We start from the raw sequence: 17314 nt of genomic DNA on the forward strand, positions 1-17314 counted from the left end.
CGCTAACCTCAGCCGAGCGTAACTATGCCCAGATTGACAGGGAGGCCCTCAGCCTGGTGTGGGGGCTGAAGAAGTTCAATCACTATCTGCACGGGCAGAAATTCACCCTACTGACTGATCATCAACCCCTGGTCTCAATTTTTAACCCAAAGAAGGGCGTTCCGGTGATGACGGCGCAACGGCTGCAAAGATGGACACTTTTTCTAGGGGCACATCAGTATGACATAGAGTACAAAGGTACGAAGCAACATGGAAACGCTGATGGGCTGTCGTGCCTACCGTTGCCTACGGCGGAAGAAGCACCTGCAGTGGACCCTGTGGAGATATTCCATGCGACCATAGTCGAATGTTTGCCTGTTACAAATGCAAGTATTGAGAAGGAAACACGAAATGACCCGACACTCTCTCGGGCCGATGATTTGACGGTGAAGGGATGGCCAGCATATGGCGACTCACTGTTGCCAGCATTCTCGCCAAGGAGAGAACAGCTGTCAGTGTGCCGGGGAACCTTGATGTGTGGATCCCGAGTGGTAATTCCACCCAAGTTGAGAGATAGAGTGCTCAATGAGCTTCATGAGGGTCATCTGGGAGGGGTAAAAATGAAGAGCCTAGCCAGGGCGTTTGTGTGGTGGCCGGGAATCGATAAAGAAATCGAGGATATGACCAAGAGATGCACAGGATGCCAGAAGGTCCAAAACGCTCCACCACAGGCCCCGCTACATCCATGGGAGTGGCCCTCATCTCCATGGCAACAGGTACACATTGATTTCGCTGGTCCATTTATGGACTCAATGTTTCTAATCGCTGTTGATGCCCATTCGAAATGGCCAGAGGTCATTAAAATGTCCTCCACCACCACGGAGAAAACTATTGCAGTCCTAAGGATCATCTTCGCCAGGAATGGGTTGCCAGAACAGATCTGTTCTAACAATGGCCCACAGTTTGTGTCTGAGGATTTCCAGAGGTTCCTGAAGAATAATGGGGTGAAACATTACACATCTGCCCCATATCATCCAGCCACAAATGGTTTGGCTGAGAGGTGCACTGTGGGGTTTCTGTGTTCTGTGTTCTGTGTTCTGTGTTTGTTCAGACCTTTAAAAAGGCCATAAAGGCAATGTATAATGATGACATACCACTGCAACACAAGGTGGATAACTTCTTGTTTGCTTACCGGAATGCGACACATGCAGTAACCAACCAAACTCCAGCCGTACTGTTTTTCAACCGGAGACTAAGATGTCGCTTGGATTTGCTCAAACCAAACATAAGACGCGATGTTGAGGATAAGCAGTTCCAGCACATAAATGAGAAGCCAACCAGGAGCTTCAAGATAGGGCAACCAGTCTTGGCCCGCGACTACCGAACAGAAAAATGGCAGCCAGGAACGATATGCACACAGCAGGGACCACTAATGTACACAGTGGACGTTGGAGAGAGCATCGTGAGACGCCATGCTGACCAGATTCTAGAGTCACAGGAACAAGCCAAACCTATACCACAAGCATGTGCACCTAGTAATGAGCCTGAAGTACAGATTGCGTCTACCTCAGAAGCAGGGGTATTGGAAGCTGACGAACCAACCAATGACAATGAGCCAGAATTGACTCCACCGCCAGAACAGGATACTCGAGAAAGGCGCTATCCAGTCAGGATCAGGAAGCCTCCTCAAAGACTGAACTTATAAATGACTATTTCAGTTGATGTATATATTACTGAGAAAATTGTAATTGTAATTAGTTATTTTTATTAGTTGTTAAATGAATGTTATGTACTGTTTATCTAAAAGGGGAGGAATTGTTTAAGGGAATAACTGGTCTTAGACTGCAGTACCGGCAGTGACCACCCCTGTATAAAAGGCCCTAGCAGGCTTCTGTATTTTCAGTCTGACGCTGCCTCCTGTTCAGTAAAGTACCTGATAAACTGTTCTCCCGACGTCCGTGTATTATTGAGACGCGGACTTTACACTACCCAAGCATAGTTCCTCACCATGACCTGACCTCCTCCCTCCCACTCGTGGTGTTTCCAGGGTTCTAACAGCAATCAGTTGCTCCGATGCTGCTTTCCCATGTTCCCAGCCGTGTGCCCGTGGACCTGCTTAAGGTGCTCGAAGAGGTTTTGGGCGAACCTGTGCAGGTTTAACTCCCTGAGCTGACCTTCGGTGAGCACCGGGGCTATTACATGGGTGTGGGTCCGCATAACCCTGCCAGTCATCAGCTCATGTGGGGAGTACACCGTGCTTTTCGACTGGCTTGCCCAGATCCCCATTAGGACCAACGGTAGGACCTCTGCCCATTTTCGAGGCGAGTCCACCGTCTCCTTCCTTAACCTCTCCTTTAAGATCCTATTCATCCTCTCCACAATCCCTGATGACTGAGGGTTGTGGGCAACGTGCCACTTCCCGTCAATGCCTAGCAGCATAAGGGTATTCTGCATCACCCGCCCGATAAAGTGACTCCCTTGGTCGGACTCCACATACTGTGGTAGCCCTCATTGCGAGAACACTTCCCGGAGCAGGATACTGGCCATACCCAGAGCTGTGGCTGTTCTGCAGGGGAAGGCTTCTACCCATTTCGTGAACACATCTACCAGGACTAGGCAGTACTAATAGCCTCCCTGGGCGGTGGGTAGGGGCCCGATGTAGTCAACCTGTATCGAATGCCATGGTCCCTCTACCCTCCTGATGTGTCCCATAGGTACCTCCCTTTTATGGGGGTCAGGGTTATTAGCAGCGCACACCAGACAGCCGGCGCAGAACTCGCGGACATTTTCCCTGAGTCCTGGCCACCATCCCGCCTGTTCCACCAGCTGCCAGGTGGTCTCAGGCCCGGGATGCCTCTCTCCTGGACCTTCATGGGACAGTTGAAGGAATTCCCTCCGGTGCTGCTGTGGCGTAACCCACTGTTCCCCCCTGAACAGCATGCCTTCTTTTACGGAGAGGGCTGCTGCGCCGCAAGGGCCCTCTACCCTTTTTCCCTCAGTCACTGCGCTGATGACCACCTCAAGGACGGGGTCTTGGGTTTGGATCATCTTAAGGTCCGGGGCTAAAGCTACCCCTGCACTCCCTTGTGTCCCATCCCTACCCCTGACTGCTGCTATGGGTCTGGATCTATATGGGTCCCAGAAAGTGCCTGTGCGGGCACCCTCCTTAGCCAGCATGTCAGCCTGCTGGCTACCCTGACTACGGGGTTCTGTGGAGGAATGGGCCTTCACCTTGTGGATGAAAACCTCCCCTTCCTCCCCCACAGCTGCTAGGATTTTCTCCAGCAGGGGTTTCACTGTGAGGGGTCTCCCGTCAGCGGAGGTATATCCGCGGCGGAACCAGATGGCCAGGTTATCCGTACACGAATTACACGTAAATATGCTGTCCGAGCAAATCATGTATGGGGTGGGGAAGATTTCGGGATGTGTAACGACGTACACTAGCGCAGACAGTTCAGCCTGCTGGGCGCTCATGGTGCTGGGGAGCTTAATTGCCAGGGCAATGTTTACCGCTGGATCATAAACTCCGCACTCCGTGAGTCGCTCACCAGCAGATACCGTGCTGGAGCCATCCACATAGATCTCGCGGCCCGTGGGATGTATCCCGGCCCGTAAACCTATGTTTGTTAAGTCTGTGTGTTCTAGTTGTATTTAAGATTAATTACTGACACAGACTACAAGAATAACGTTTCAACAGGTCTTTACTAGTTGGAGGTCAGGGCTATACTAACAGCAATATCACTACACAGTACTTATATACCGGTGGTCACCACCGGTATTACGTATACAGCAGCCAGAGAAGGTAGTACATCTCTTAAGGTGGAACAGGCTTAAGTTCTCTTAAGGTGGAACAGGTTACATACACCACAATCCTCCCTTTTTAGCTTAACAGTCATATCCCCATTTAACATAACATAATAACATATATACATATATAACTTCAGGTATAAACAGTTCAAAGGTTCAGTCTCTCAGGAGGCCTTCTGATTCGGGTTGGATAACGCCTTTCAGTGGTCTCTGATTCTTGTTGCTGAGGTGACTCCTCTAGTTGGTTTCCTATGTATTGGACGTCATCATCAGGTACATTCCCTGCCGAGGTAGATGCTTCAGGTTCATTAACGTCTTCCACAGTTGTCTCTATCGCAACCATGGGTTCGACCCTTGCTCTCGATTCTACCAGTTGATCCGCATGATGCCTTATCACATTGTTACCAATATCTACTGTGTACATCAGAGGTCCTTGTCTGGCCCGAATTGTTCCGGACTGCCATTTTTCGTTTCCATAGTCCCTTGCCAACACTGGTTGTCCTACGTCGAAACTTCGAGTGGTCTTGTTATTAATATGCCGGAACTGTTTGTTTTCCACTTCCCTCCGCACATTTGGTTTTAACAAGTCCAACCTGGACCGCAACCTCCTGTTATAAAACATCATGGCAGGACTTTGGTTAGTTACTGCATGAGCGGCGCTTCGATATGCCATTAGGAAATTGTCCACCTTGTGTTGTAGCGGAATCTGATCATCGTTCATGGCCTTTATTGCCTTTTTGAATGTTTGGACAAATCTCTCAGCCAACCCGTTTGTCGCCGGATGATATGGGGCAGAGGTATAATGTTTCACCCCATTCTTCTTTAAGAATTTTTGGAATTCTTCCGACACGAACTGTGGTCCGTTGTCCGAACATATCTGTTCTGGCAATCCGTTCCTTGCGAATATTGTTCTTAACACCGCAATTGTCTTTTCTGAAGTAGTGGTATTCATCTTGATCACTTCTGGCCATTTGGAATGTGCGTCCACCGCAATTAGGAACATGGAGTCCATGAATGGACCAGCAAAGTCAATATGTACACGTTGCCATGGGGCTGAAGGCCATTCCCATGGGTGTAGCGGTGCGATCGGAGGTGCATTTTGCACTTTTTGGCACCCAGCGCAGCTTTTCGTCAACTCCTCTATCTGTTGGTCAATACCCGGCCACCATACATAAGCCCTAGCAAGACTTTTCATCTTAACTCCCCGCAGATGACCTTCATGCAGTTCCTTTAGAACTCTTTCCCTTAACTTGGGAGGAATAATCACTCTTGTCCCGTACATCAAAGTACCATGGCAGACGGACAGCTGGTCTCGCCTTGCCGAGAATGCCGGTAACAGAGGATCACCATGTGTTGGCCATCCCTTCACTGTCACCTCGTAGACTCGGGACAGTGTCGGGTCGTTCCTGGTTTCTCTTTCAATACTTGCATTGGTGACTGGTAAACACTCGATGATGGTCGAATGAAATAACTCAACAGGGTCAACTTTCGTCGTCTCTTCTTCTTCAGGTAGTGGCAGGCGCGACAGCCTATCAGCATTGCCATGCTGCTTTGTACCTTTGAATTCTATTTGATATTGATGTGCCCCTAGGAAAAGGGACCATCTCTGGAGTCTCTGTGCTGTCATCGCCGAAACACCCTTCTTAGGGTTAAAAATGGATACCAACGGCTGATGGTCTGTCAGAAGTGTGAATTTTTGGCCCTGCAGGTAATGATTAAACTTCTTCACTCCCCATACAAGGCTGAGAGCCTCCCTATCGATCTGCGCATAGTTGCGCTCAGCGGAGGTCAATGATCTGGATGCAAACGCGACTGGCCTTTCCGTGCCATTTGGCAACTTGTGTGAGAGTACTGCCCCAATACCATATGGAGAAGCATCACAAGCCAACTGAATAGGCAGTGTCGGGTTGAAGTGAGCCAACACTTCCTCTGAGGTGCTCAATTCTTTGCTTTTGCGAAATGCCTTCTTACAGTTTTCGCTCCATTCCCATGGTACCCCCTTCTGTAAAAGAGCGTTTAGCGGGTGCAGTACCGTGGGTAGATTTGGTAGAAATTTATGGCAATAGTTAATCAATCCTAGAAACGACCTCAACTGAGAGACATTATCCGGAGCGGGAGCCTTTACAACTGCCTCTATCTTGTCAGGAGAATTATGAAGCCCCTCCCGGTCAATGACATGACCACAGTACGAGATCCGCTTCTGAAAGAACTCACATTTCTGCCGATTAACTCGAAGTCCATACTCTTTCAGTCTGTTGAGCACCAGTTCCAAGTTTGCGAGGTGTTCTTCATCACCATCTCCTGTAATCAGAATATCGTCCAGGTAACATTGTGTGCCTGGAATTCCCTGTAATACCTGCTCCATGGCCCTCTGCCAAATTGCTGGAGCCGATGCCACTCCAAAAACCAGCCTATTATACCGGTACAAACCTCTATGCGTGTTGATCGTGAGGTACTGGCGTGACTCTTCATCAACCTCCATCTGCAAGTACGCCTGCGCCAGGTCTATCTTGATGAAGTGTTTCCCACCAGACAACGAAGCAAAAATATCCTCAATCCACGGAAGCGGATACTGCACCGTGTGAAGCACCGGATTAACGGTGATCTTGAAGTCTCCACAGATGCGAACCTTCCCTGGTTCTCCTGGCTTGTTGCTCGAAGGACGTTTCATAACGGGAACAATGGGCGTAGCCCACTCACTCCAATCTATCTTAGGCAGTACACCTGAACGTTCTAGCACTTCCAGTTCCGCTTCTACAGCAGGTCGTATTGCATAGGGTACTGGTCTGGCTTTGAAAAATTTTGGGTGTGCATGTTCATCAATCTTGATGTTTGCCGTAATTCCTCTCAGTGTTCCCAATCCCTGCTGGAACACCTCTTTAGCATCATCCAATATTCTGGACAATCGTTTAGGTTTGACATCTGTTTCCCCGGAATCTACCGTTAGTGCCTTTAAGGAGTGCCAGTCCATATTCATTTTCCTAAGCCACTCCCGTCCCAGTAGTGGTGGACCTCCTTCAGGTAGCACATATAAGTCCATTACTTGGCTTTCTTTGCCCTTGTGGACCACTTTTACCTCTATCTTTCTGATGGGGTACACTCTTTGCCCCGTGTATGTTTTCAATATAATCTCCGTATCCCGTAGGGGAATATGTTGGAATAACCTTTTGTAATCTTTCTTATTCATGACCGTCAATGCCGATCCAGTGTCCAATTCCATCTTTACTTGGACTCCTGCTATCTGAAGAGTGACCCAAATTGTCTGGAGATCTGCATCCTTACCAACGTTGTGTACTCTTAAGCTACCCAGTTCATTACTGCTGGCGTCTGAATCTGACTTCTGTTTGTTCGAACTGTTCTTTGTCACCTTGTGTACCTTTATGTATTTTCGTTGCGGCGACTTTTTGTTGCTGGTCTTCTTTCCTGACCGGCATACTTTAGCTATGTGGCCAAGCCTGCCACACGTTCTGCATTCTTGGTTTTTAAACCAACACTGGTTCTGATCGTGCGTTGTCTTTCCACAACAATAACATTTTACAGTACTCAAAACCAATTGATTTGTACTGAGTTCCGGTAACCGTAGCTGCATTACTGCCGTGCCTCTCGCTGCGGCTTCGTGTGATGCTGCCATAGTGACCGCTTTCTCAAGCGTCAGCTCATTCTCCTCGAGCAGTCGCTTTTGTGTATCTTCTTTTAATAATCCACACACAAATTTATCTCTTAGCGCATCTGTTAGTCCCGTTCCAAACTGACAGTACTTTGCTAGCTTACGCAATTCCATTAAATATTCAGCATTGCTTTCATCTTTCAGCTGCTTTCTGCTGTAAAATTTAAATCGTTCCGCTAGCATCAGCGGCGTGGGGTTTAGATGATTTCTCAAGACAGTAACAATCTCCTCGAACGTCTTCTCCGCCGGTTCATCTGGTGATAAAAGGTGTTTCAATTGCCCGTATGTCTTCGCACCCATTAAGTTTAATAAAGTTAGTGCTTTCTCATCATCTGGGATTTTATTTGCTTTACAATAATTTTGGATGCGCTCTACATACGTGGCCCAATCTTCGATGTCGCTATCAAAGGTATTAATGTTCCCATGTTTAGGCATCGTTGCAATTTTTTTTAGTGATTTCCCTTTTTCCGAGATGGCGGCTTCCCGCTCTTGTCTTCGTCCTCCGCCTACAAAATGGCGGTTTCCCGCGCTTGGCGGTCTTTCCCGCGCTTGCCTTCTTCACCCGCTGGCTGCAATGGCGTTTGGCGTGCCGCTGCTGCTCTCCTTTCCCAGCGGTTAGTAACTGCCCCGACGCTGTCTCCGCTTCATCGTGGCTCCCTCGGGCATTCGCGCTTCCCCGATGTCGCGCCTCGCAGCCCTTCTTGCAGCCCGGTTATTAGCACTGGCTGCGTTCGCCTTCACTGCAGCTCTCGCGCCTTCAGTCGCCCCAGACGCTGCGCCTTTTTGGCCCGAATGCGGCCCGGCCCTTATCACCAGCCGCGATCGATGTCCCCGCGCTGCGCCTTTTGGCCCGAATGCGGCCCGGCCCTTATCTCCGGTCGCGATCGATCTCACCGCCCTTATTCCTCTGTCTTCCCTCCCCGTCTGTACAGCCAACGCGGCCGACTTTCTGCTCGCGTCGCTGACCGGCTTACCCACCACCACCGAGGTAGAAGGAAGATAGCTGACTGCCGCTGATGGAGGCTTCGAGTTCAGGATATCTTCTGCACTCCGGGTTCTCGATGCCTGCCGCGCGACGTGTCTTCCAGCAGGGTGATGAGGGTGGATGCTTCTCTTCGACGCCCGTTCTGTGGACGAAGCCGCCGTGGATATAAACTGCCGCAGGGTAAGAATCGGACTCGTCGCCACTGTTAAGTCTGTGTGTTTTAGTTGTATTTAAGATTAATTACTGACACAGACTACAAGAATAACGTTTCAACAGGTCTTTACTAGTTGGAGGTCAGGGCTATACGAACAGCAATATCACTACACAGTACTTATATACCGGTGGTCACCACCGGTATTACGTGTACAGCAGCCAGAGAAAGTAGTACATCTCTTAAGGTGGAACAGGCTTAAGTTCTCTTAAGGTGGAACAGGTTACATACACCACAATGTTCACTTCCCAAACCCCTTCTATGGAATACCAGTGGGCTGTTCCAGGATATAACAGGTTGGCTGCGAGCTTTGGCTTGCAGAGACCCTTCATCTTAAGGTCCATCTGTGAGAGGAGCAGGGTCCAGTGTGCAATGCGGGCACTGCTCACCGTCCCATCCTTGATCCTCCCATCCAGGAGCATCTGGGTGGGTGTGTGATGGGTGAGGAGGGTGATGGGAGAGATGCCTGTGAAGATCAGCGATCTTTTCACAGCCCAATGTGTGGCCAAGAGTTGCCGCTCATAGTTGGAGTAGCTCCTCTCCACATCCGTGAGTATCCTGGAGGAGTAGACCACCGGCCTCAGCCTGCCATGCCACTCTTGGAGCAGCACAGCACTCAGGCTGTCCCCGCTGGCTGCTACCTCCAGGAAAAACTCTTTCCCCCCATCTATGGCCCCTAGAGCTGGTGCGGTCTGCAGATCCTCCTTGAGCCTGACAAATGCTGCCTGGCAACCCTCATCCCAAGCCCACTCCACTCTCTTATGTAGGAGTCGGAGCAGAGGGGCTGCTGTGGCTGCACAGTCTTCAATGAAGTCTCTGCAGTACCCGTTTAGCCCTAGAAACGACCTCACACCCGTCACTGTGTTGGGGACGGGTAACTCCTGTACCGCTTCTCTCCTAGCCTTATCTATGGCCCTTTCCCCAGCGTGTACGGTCAGACCCAGGAATTTCACCTCCTGCTGGCCGATCTGCGCTTTCTTTGGGTTTACTTTAAAACCCTCCTGTCTGAGCAGCTCCAGCAGTTCGGCCAGTAGTGGGCCATGCTCCTCTCTCGAATCGGTGAAGAGGAGCAGGTCCTCCACGTACTGCACCAGCTGTCTGGGTCGGCTGAAGCCCTTTAAACTATTCGCCATACACTGGTGGAAAATGCTGGGGTTGTTGTGGAAGTCCTGAGGCAAACAGTTCCAGGTGTACTGTTGCCCTTTAAACGTAAAGGCAAACTTGTACTGATCCTCCCTCCTTAAAGGGATGGACCAAAACCCGTTGGAAATATCCAGCACCGTGAACGTGGTCGCGGATGCTGCGATACTTCCTATCAGGTCGGCAACTGCTGCTACCGTGGGTGCACAGGCTGGGATGTTGCTGCTGAGCACCCGATAGTCCACCGTGGCCCTCCAGGAATTGTCCAGCTTTCTAACCGGCCACAGTGGAGAGTTTACGTGGGTGGCTATCAGTCTCAGGACCCACTTCTGCACTAAGGAGGACATGGCTGCTTCCATATCTAGCTCCGCTTCCCTGGGGAAGTTATACTATTTCTGTGGTCGGCCATGGGGTCCCCGTCTATGCTGACCTCAAACCCATTGACCCTCCCGCAGTCGTGTTTGTGCGTGGCAAATGTGGCTAGGTGGGCATGCACAAATGCCTGGAACTCTTTTGTGATATTGCTGACCATGAGCTCGAGGTTATAACCCTCTTTGCGCTTCATGGTGCACAGGGTCCCCTTCCCTTCTTTCCCTGGGATGACTACCACCTCGCCGTCCTTTCCTGTAATTGCCCCCCATAGGCAGTGATTTCTTAAATCCACCAGGATCCCATGACCTACAATAAAGTCAGCTCCCAGGATCCCCTTTCCACCCTCCTGTTCCCACTTCATTAGGATACAGGTCCACTTAGAGCGGAGTGTACCCAAACGAATGGAGAGCGGGATGGAAAACGAGCCGGCCTGTTCTCTTCCTGTGAATCCCGACAGGCTGTATGGGACCCCGCTAGAGAGAGGCGAGGTGGTGGGGTTAGCTGAATGGACCACGGTGCATGATGCCCCCGTATCCAACAGATAGGTCCCCTTCACCTTTTCTACCTCCATCTCCACGAGGAGTCTTTTCCATACATCGTAACGCAGGGAACACAGGTAAACAGGCTGCGCTGGCTCTAGTCATGGCTGTGGGTTGGATGGGGCTGACAGGGTCAGAGCACCAGTAGCGGCGGCTACTCTACCCTGGCCAGTCAATAAGGACCTCATGGTGTCCAAAAATGACTCGACCACGGCGGGAGGGATCCCTGCCTCTACCTTCTGGGCTGGGGCGGTGGAATTCTTTCCCTTGCTATCTTTCCAAGGGTTTTTGCACTCCTTCCTCCAATGGCCATCCTTCCCGTACCCGTAACAATTGAGCTTTGTGTTGCGGGGTTTATTCCCTTCCTGATGCCACTCCTTCCTACCCTGTCCGGGTTTTACCTCATGCACCTTCCCCTTAGGTGGGTGTGCATCGGTTCCCCTACCGTTCTTATAGGCTAGGGTCAACTGTCTGATCACCGTAAGTTCGGTGGGCTGGGGATTCTTGTGGTCGAACCCGGCTTCCGCCTTGGCCCGGACCTGTGGCAAGCTATTTGCCACCAGGCAATGGAGCCAGTGGGCCAGTGGATCGCCGTTCAGGAACTCCCGGCTAGGTGCCCCCGGACAGGCACTCCGGTACACCGGCCATAACCTGTCCACGAAAGCTTGCGGGGTTTCCCCTGCGAGCTGCACCGTCTTCTCCACACGGGAGAAAGGACTTCCCTCATTCATCCCCATGACCTCCAGAACTTCATCCCTGAGCTCTTCATACCCGTCCTGCCCCCTCTTACACTCGTCAGAGAGGGATTGGAGGAGCTTACTCTCTAAAGATAACAGCAGCATTTTAGCCCGCTCAGCATCATCGCAATCGTTGATGCTGGCTGCCTGTTCCACTTCCCTGAAGTGGACTGAGGGGTCTCCTTTCTCAGTGAGCCTTGGGATATGGCTCACCATAGCCCTAAGCTGTTGGGTGCTATACGGTAATACGAACTGGTTTTGGAGGGGTCCCTCTTCCTCGTCATTTACGGGTGGGCTGAACCTCCGATGCCGGGCTGGGCACATCGGTCCTGGTTCTAGCCTCTCCCGCGGGGGTTGTTCCACCTCCGCTTTGACCCCTGACTGTGCCCCCCCTTGCTGCCAGACCTCGCTAAAACCTGGCGCGACGGGTGGTGGTCGCGGGACCTCCTGTTCCTCAACCTGCGGTGTTTGAACCGTTCTCCCCTCGTTCCCTGTGAAACCCGCCTGGCCTGCCTTCGGGCTTATGGGGCACAACATGCCCTTTGCCTTCCTTAAGGCCAGGCTCAGATTTTCTATCTGTTCCTTGCAGGGGCCATGATCTGTGTCTTCAAACCCCTGTTCGCTCGCTAACTTATAAGCTGCTTTCACTTCATTTACTTTCTCCTCCTGCTCCCTTACTTGTCTCGCTAGGCGAGCGTACTTTTCCCGTAACCTCAACTCATTACCCTTGGCTTCGGTGACCTGGCACTGTAGGTATTCCCACCTGGCCTTATGTTCTCCCATTAACTGAACCCTTTCCTGATTCAGGGCCTGCAACGCTACCAGTAACTTCTCCCCTGCTAGAGCCTTGTCCTGGATTTCCAGGGCAGCACGGTGGCATAGTGGTTAGCACTGTTGCCTCACAGCGCCAGGGACCCGGGTTCGAATCCGGCCTCGGGTGACTGTCTGTGTGGAGTTTGCACATTCTCCCCGTGTTTGCGTGGGTTTCCTCTGGGTGCTCCGGTTTCCTCCCACAGTCCAAAGATGTGCGGGTTAGGTTGATTGGCTATGATAAATTGACCCTTAGTGTTAGGGGGTTAAATACGTGGGGTTATGGGGATAGGGTGGGATATGTGTTGGTGCAGGCTCGATGGGCCGAAATGGCCTCTATCTGCACTGTGGGGTTTCTGTGATTTTGTGATTCTGTGTGACTCTTTTATCTCGGCTGCCTGTGCTGCAATGAGCCTGTCCAAAAGCTGGACCTGCTCTTTGAAGCACATCAGCCAGACTGCCTTCCCTAGGGATTTCTTGTGCTCCTTCCCTTCTATCCACTTAGCTGCGGCATCTACCGGACGCCCAGCCTTTAACAGAGTGGTGATCCACTTCTTTGTGATATTCACCTTACTAAACACATAATCAGAAATCCTATCCGCCATCATGGTTTGCTCTTCCAAACCATTGTCTACTGTATCGCACCCCTGTTGCCGGTGTCCTGCCGCGGTAGCCATTTTTGTAGGGGGTTGGCGTGTGCCCAGTCAGCTTCGCCTCTGACTGTCTCTGAGCGGTTCAAATCACTCCCACACCCATGGGTTCTAGACACCGGACTTAGGTATAGGCGGCGATACAGAAAATCCAGTAGACAAGTGGTTCGGTACAAGAAAACTCTGAATTTTATTAAAAGGCTGAATAAAACACAATACTGAGAATCACTGAGATAATTACAGGCATAAACAATTAATACACTTATATGGGAATGGGGAACACATGGCACATTGAGTGAAACAAATACATTAAAATCTCCTTATCCTTATCCCACCCCCTATACCTAACTAGATTAAGCTATGAGGGGCCAGGAATTCATGCTCACCAATTCAAAACCTGTTGCTTTAACTGGTTGGGTTTTGAGGTTCACTCTTTCTGTCCTTTGGGGTATCTTGTCGCCACGTGGTCACAGGGCATGGCGGTAGAGTTGTTTATGCGAAGCACCCTCCTTTTCCTTCGTCAACGTCTTCGTCGAGTACTTCGTCGCGATGGGCCTTCTTCTTCTTCGGGTGGTCGCCGACGTTATTGCTGCGGTTGGGGGTCGGTTGGCGGTCTTTACTGTTTAACTGATTTTACTACCCATTCTTTGAACACCAGTTTATTCGTCATGGACGCTACTGTCCATGCTTCAAACGCCAGTTTATTCGTCAAACGCCAGCTTATAACTAGGCGTTTGGCCCCCAATGCGTCTTTCCGCTGCCCTTCTCTGCCTTTATCGGTTTACTGTATTCTTCGTCTCATCTCGTCTCGTCTGCCCGTTTGTGGCCTGTGTGTCCTGTGTGTTTTCGAAATCGGGTCTCGTTCTCCTCCCGTGTTCGGCCCTCGGTGTAGTAATGGGCGTCCTTGGTGTTGAGCGGCGCGGGGAGCGAGAAGAGAGCCCGCCACGAGGCCAGGGCACGAGAACAAGAGGCAGGGGCAAGAGCAAGTGTCAAGAGAGTGATCACTACCGATGGGCCTACAATTATACCCGGTTCTTCATCCCTTATCTGCGCGCCAAATCAGGTCAGTCCTTTGTCTAACTTTTGGCAGGCTCCTTTAAAATGGTCACAGCCATTTACTTTAACGACTTCTGGAGTGGTTGTCCCCATGTTTAATGGCTTCGATGTCCTGGCTGTTTGTCATTTATGAAACTTAATTGTCCTCATTCTGGCTTGATGGCTACTGTGAGCTGTTACCGAATAAATATGCAGAAACCTAATGGCCTCGATTTAGGCCCATTCTAACCTGAACTGTTCCAAGGTGAATGAATGCATATTCTGTGTTTGCTTGGCTGTCTGGCTCCACAAAGTCTCTTCACAGATTCATGAATTTTAGCTTTCATTTCAAGTTTTGAAAAGTGCCTGCCCTTTTCTGCAGGGCCTTGCTTTTAAAATCCTGTGCTTTTGGTCACGAGGTTGCAGAAGCCATTTTGGGTACCCTTTTTAACAACTTGTCCATGCAGGGTCCCTTTATCCATAACTTTTGGGGAATGTGGGAATTTTGAGAACCCCACAGTAGCTTGCCGTGTCGCTCCTAGAGCAACACTGCACTCAAGCTATCCCCGCTGGCTGCTACCTCTAAGAAGAATTCTTCCCACCATTGATGGCTCCCAATGCGGGTGCCGTCTGCAAATCCCCTTTGAGGCGAGTGAACGCTTCCTGGCAGTTCTGATCCCACTCCCATCCGACTCCCTTGTGGAGGAGCCGAAGCAGAGGAGCTGCCGTGGTTGTGCAACCCTCTATGAAGTCCCAGCAGTACCCTGTGAGTCCCAGAAAAGACTTTACCCTGGTCACATTCTTGGGGGCTGGTAGCTCCTGTACTGCCTTCCTCCTAGCCTCGTCTATGGCCCTTACACCAGCCCTTGTGGTGAGCCCAAGGAATTTGACTTCCTCCTGGCCGATCTGGGCTTTCTTGGGGTTGACCTTGAGCCCTGCCTCCTGCAACAGCTTTAGCAGCTCGTCCAGTAGTGGCCCGTGGTTCGCCCCCTCTGCGGAAAACAAAAGCAGGTCATCCACGTACTGGATTAACTGGTGGGGTTGGCTGAAGCCTTTTAGTGCGTCTGCCATGCATTGGTGAAATATGGAGGGGCTGATGTGGAACCGCTAGGGAAGGCATGTCCACGTATACTGCTGCCCTTTAAAAGTGAATGCAATCTTTTATTGGTCTTCCCGCCTGAGGGGAATCGACCAAAACCCGTTGGAGATATCCAGCACTGTGAATGTAGTTGCGGTTGCTGGATTGCTCCCTATCAGATTGGCGACAGCTGCGACTGTGGGCACGCAAGCTGGGATGTTCTTATTGAGGACCCGATTGTCCACGGTGGCTCTCCACACCTGGTCGGGTTTCTTCACTGGCCAGGGTGGTGAGTTCATGTGGGTAGCTATTAGTCTCAACACCCCCTGTTTTACCAGGGATCCCAGTGCCATCTCCAAGTCGGCTTCTGCATCTCGGGGGAAACTATACTGCTTTTGTGGCCATGACATGGGGTCCCCTTGCACCTGGACCTCTACCCCGGTCACTCTGCCACAATCATGTTTATGGGTGGTGAATGTGGCGAGGTTGTCCCGCACATTCGCCTGGTACTGGGCTGGGGCATTACTAACCAACTGTTCCAGGTCGTTACTCCCTTTGGGTTTCATGGTGCATACACTAACCCCTCCTTCCTTATCTCTGGGGATCACTATCACATCCTCTGTCTTGTCCGAGACCACTGCCCCCCACAGGCAATGATTCTTCAGGTCCACAATGACCCGGTTGGCTAACATGAAATCAGCCCCGAGGACTCCTCACCCTGGTTGCTCCCATTTCATTAGCACGCACTTCCATGTGGTGCGGAGGGACCCTAGCTCTATTCCCAGGTGTTTGGACATGGCCCCCACCTGCTCGTTCCCTGTAAATCCCATTAGGCTAAATGGGACCTTTTTAGACCAGGGTGAATTGGTCGGGTCTTCCGAATGGACCACCATGCTGGAAGCTCCGGTGTCCACCAAATATCTCCCCTGCACCGTCTCCACCCCCATCTTAACACAGGGCCTGCCCCCCTCATCATAAGTGAGCGGGCACAGGTACTCAGGCTGGGCGCATTCTAGTCAGGAGGAAGTGGGACATGCGGGTGCGGTCGGCGTTATGTTGCTCACGGCAGCATCTAGCCTTCCACTGTCCTTCCCCAGCACCATGCGAAGAGCGGCCACCAGAACATCAAACGGTTCATTGGTCACCTCCCTCGCTTCGGTGACCTGGGGTTTTTGCATGGGAGGACCCCCTTGGCCTGAGCCCCCCTTTTGGGCCAGGCAATCCCGCCTACAGCGTCCCATGTTCCCACACTTGAAACAAGTCTTAGACTCGTTGGTGTTACCCCCTTCCTGACACTATTCCTTCCTATCCCCCTTACTGGTCTTCATCTCATGTACCCTCCCCTTGTGTTTGACCTCCTCCCTGGAACTGGCCCTAAAAGCTAAGCCCAGTTTCCGGAGCACACCTACCTCCGTGTTCGCGAGGTCCTGGGAGTCAAACCATGCTTCTGCCTTGGCTTTAATCCGTGGCAGGCTGTTTGCTACCAGGGTCCTGAGCCAGTGATTTCTGGGGACCCCTATCAGTTGCGCGCGGTCTGGCGCACCTCCAGTTGCCTTTGTGTACACCGGCCATAGCCTGTCCTCAAATGCAGCCGGTGCCTCGCCGGCCAACTGTAGAATCCGTTCCACTTGTGAGAACGGACTACCCTGGGTGTGTCCCATGGCTCTCAGGGTCTCCTCTTCCAACCCCGCTGTGATGCCTCGCCCCGTTTTTGTGGCTGCGGACAGACCCTGGTACAGTTTCCCATCAAGGGAGAGCAGTATCAGCCTGTGGATCTCGTCCTCGCTACACCCGTTGATCCCCCCTACCTGCTCGACCTCCATAAAGTGAATTGAGATGTCCCCATCCTGTTTTAGTTTGGGCAACTCTGCTACCATGGCTTGCAACTACGGGGTAGTGAATGGGACCACGTAATCGCTCTGCAGCGGGCCCTGGTCACCGTTTGGTGTGGGTGGACTGTACTTTTGCTGCTGCAGAGGATACATTGGTCTCGGTGGCGCTTCCGGCGCCGGAGGGACTTCCCTGTCCTGAACCTTATCCTCTGCTTCCTGACCCTCCTCGTCCCACTCCACCCGGGTTTCCCCTGGTGCCATTAAACAGACCATGCTTCTGGCCCCAGACAAAGCTTGGGTCAATTTTTTAATCCTTTCTTCGCAGGGACTGTGATCAGAGTCTTCATAGCCCCTACTTCTAGCTACCTTATGAGCTATTTTAATGTCCCCTAGCTGACCCTCCAAACCGTGAACTCTCGTTGTTAATCTTGCGTTCTCCTCCCGTAAGGCTTGCTCACTTAATCTGGTCTCC

Source organism: Somniosus microcephalus, chromosome 1 (genome assembly GCF_052327205.1).
Source record: "Somniosus microcephalus isolate GS21.2 chromosome 1, FLI_Smic_1.0, whole genome shotgun sequence".
In the NCBI taxonomy this organism is placed as follows: Eukaryota; Metazoa; Chordata; class Chondrichthyes; order Squaliformes; family Somniosidae; genus Somniosus; species Somniosus microcephalus.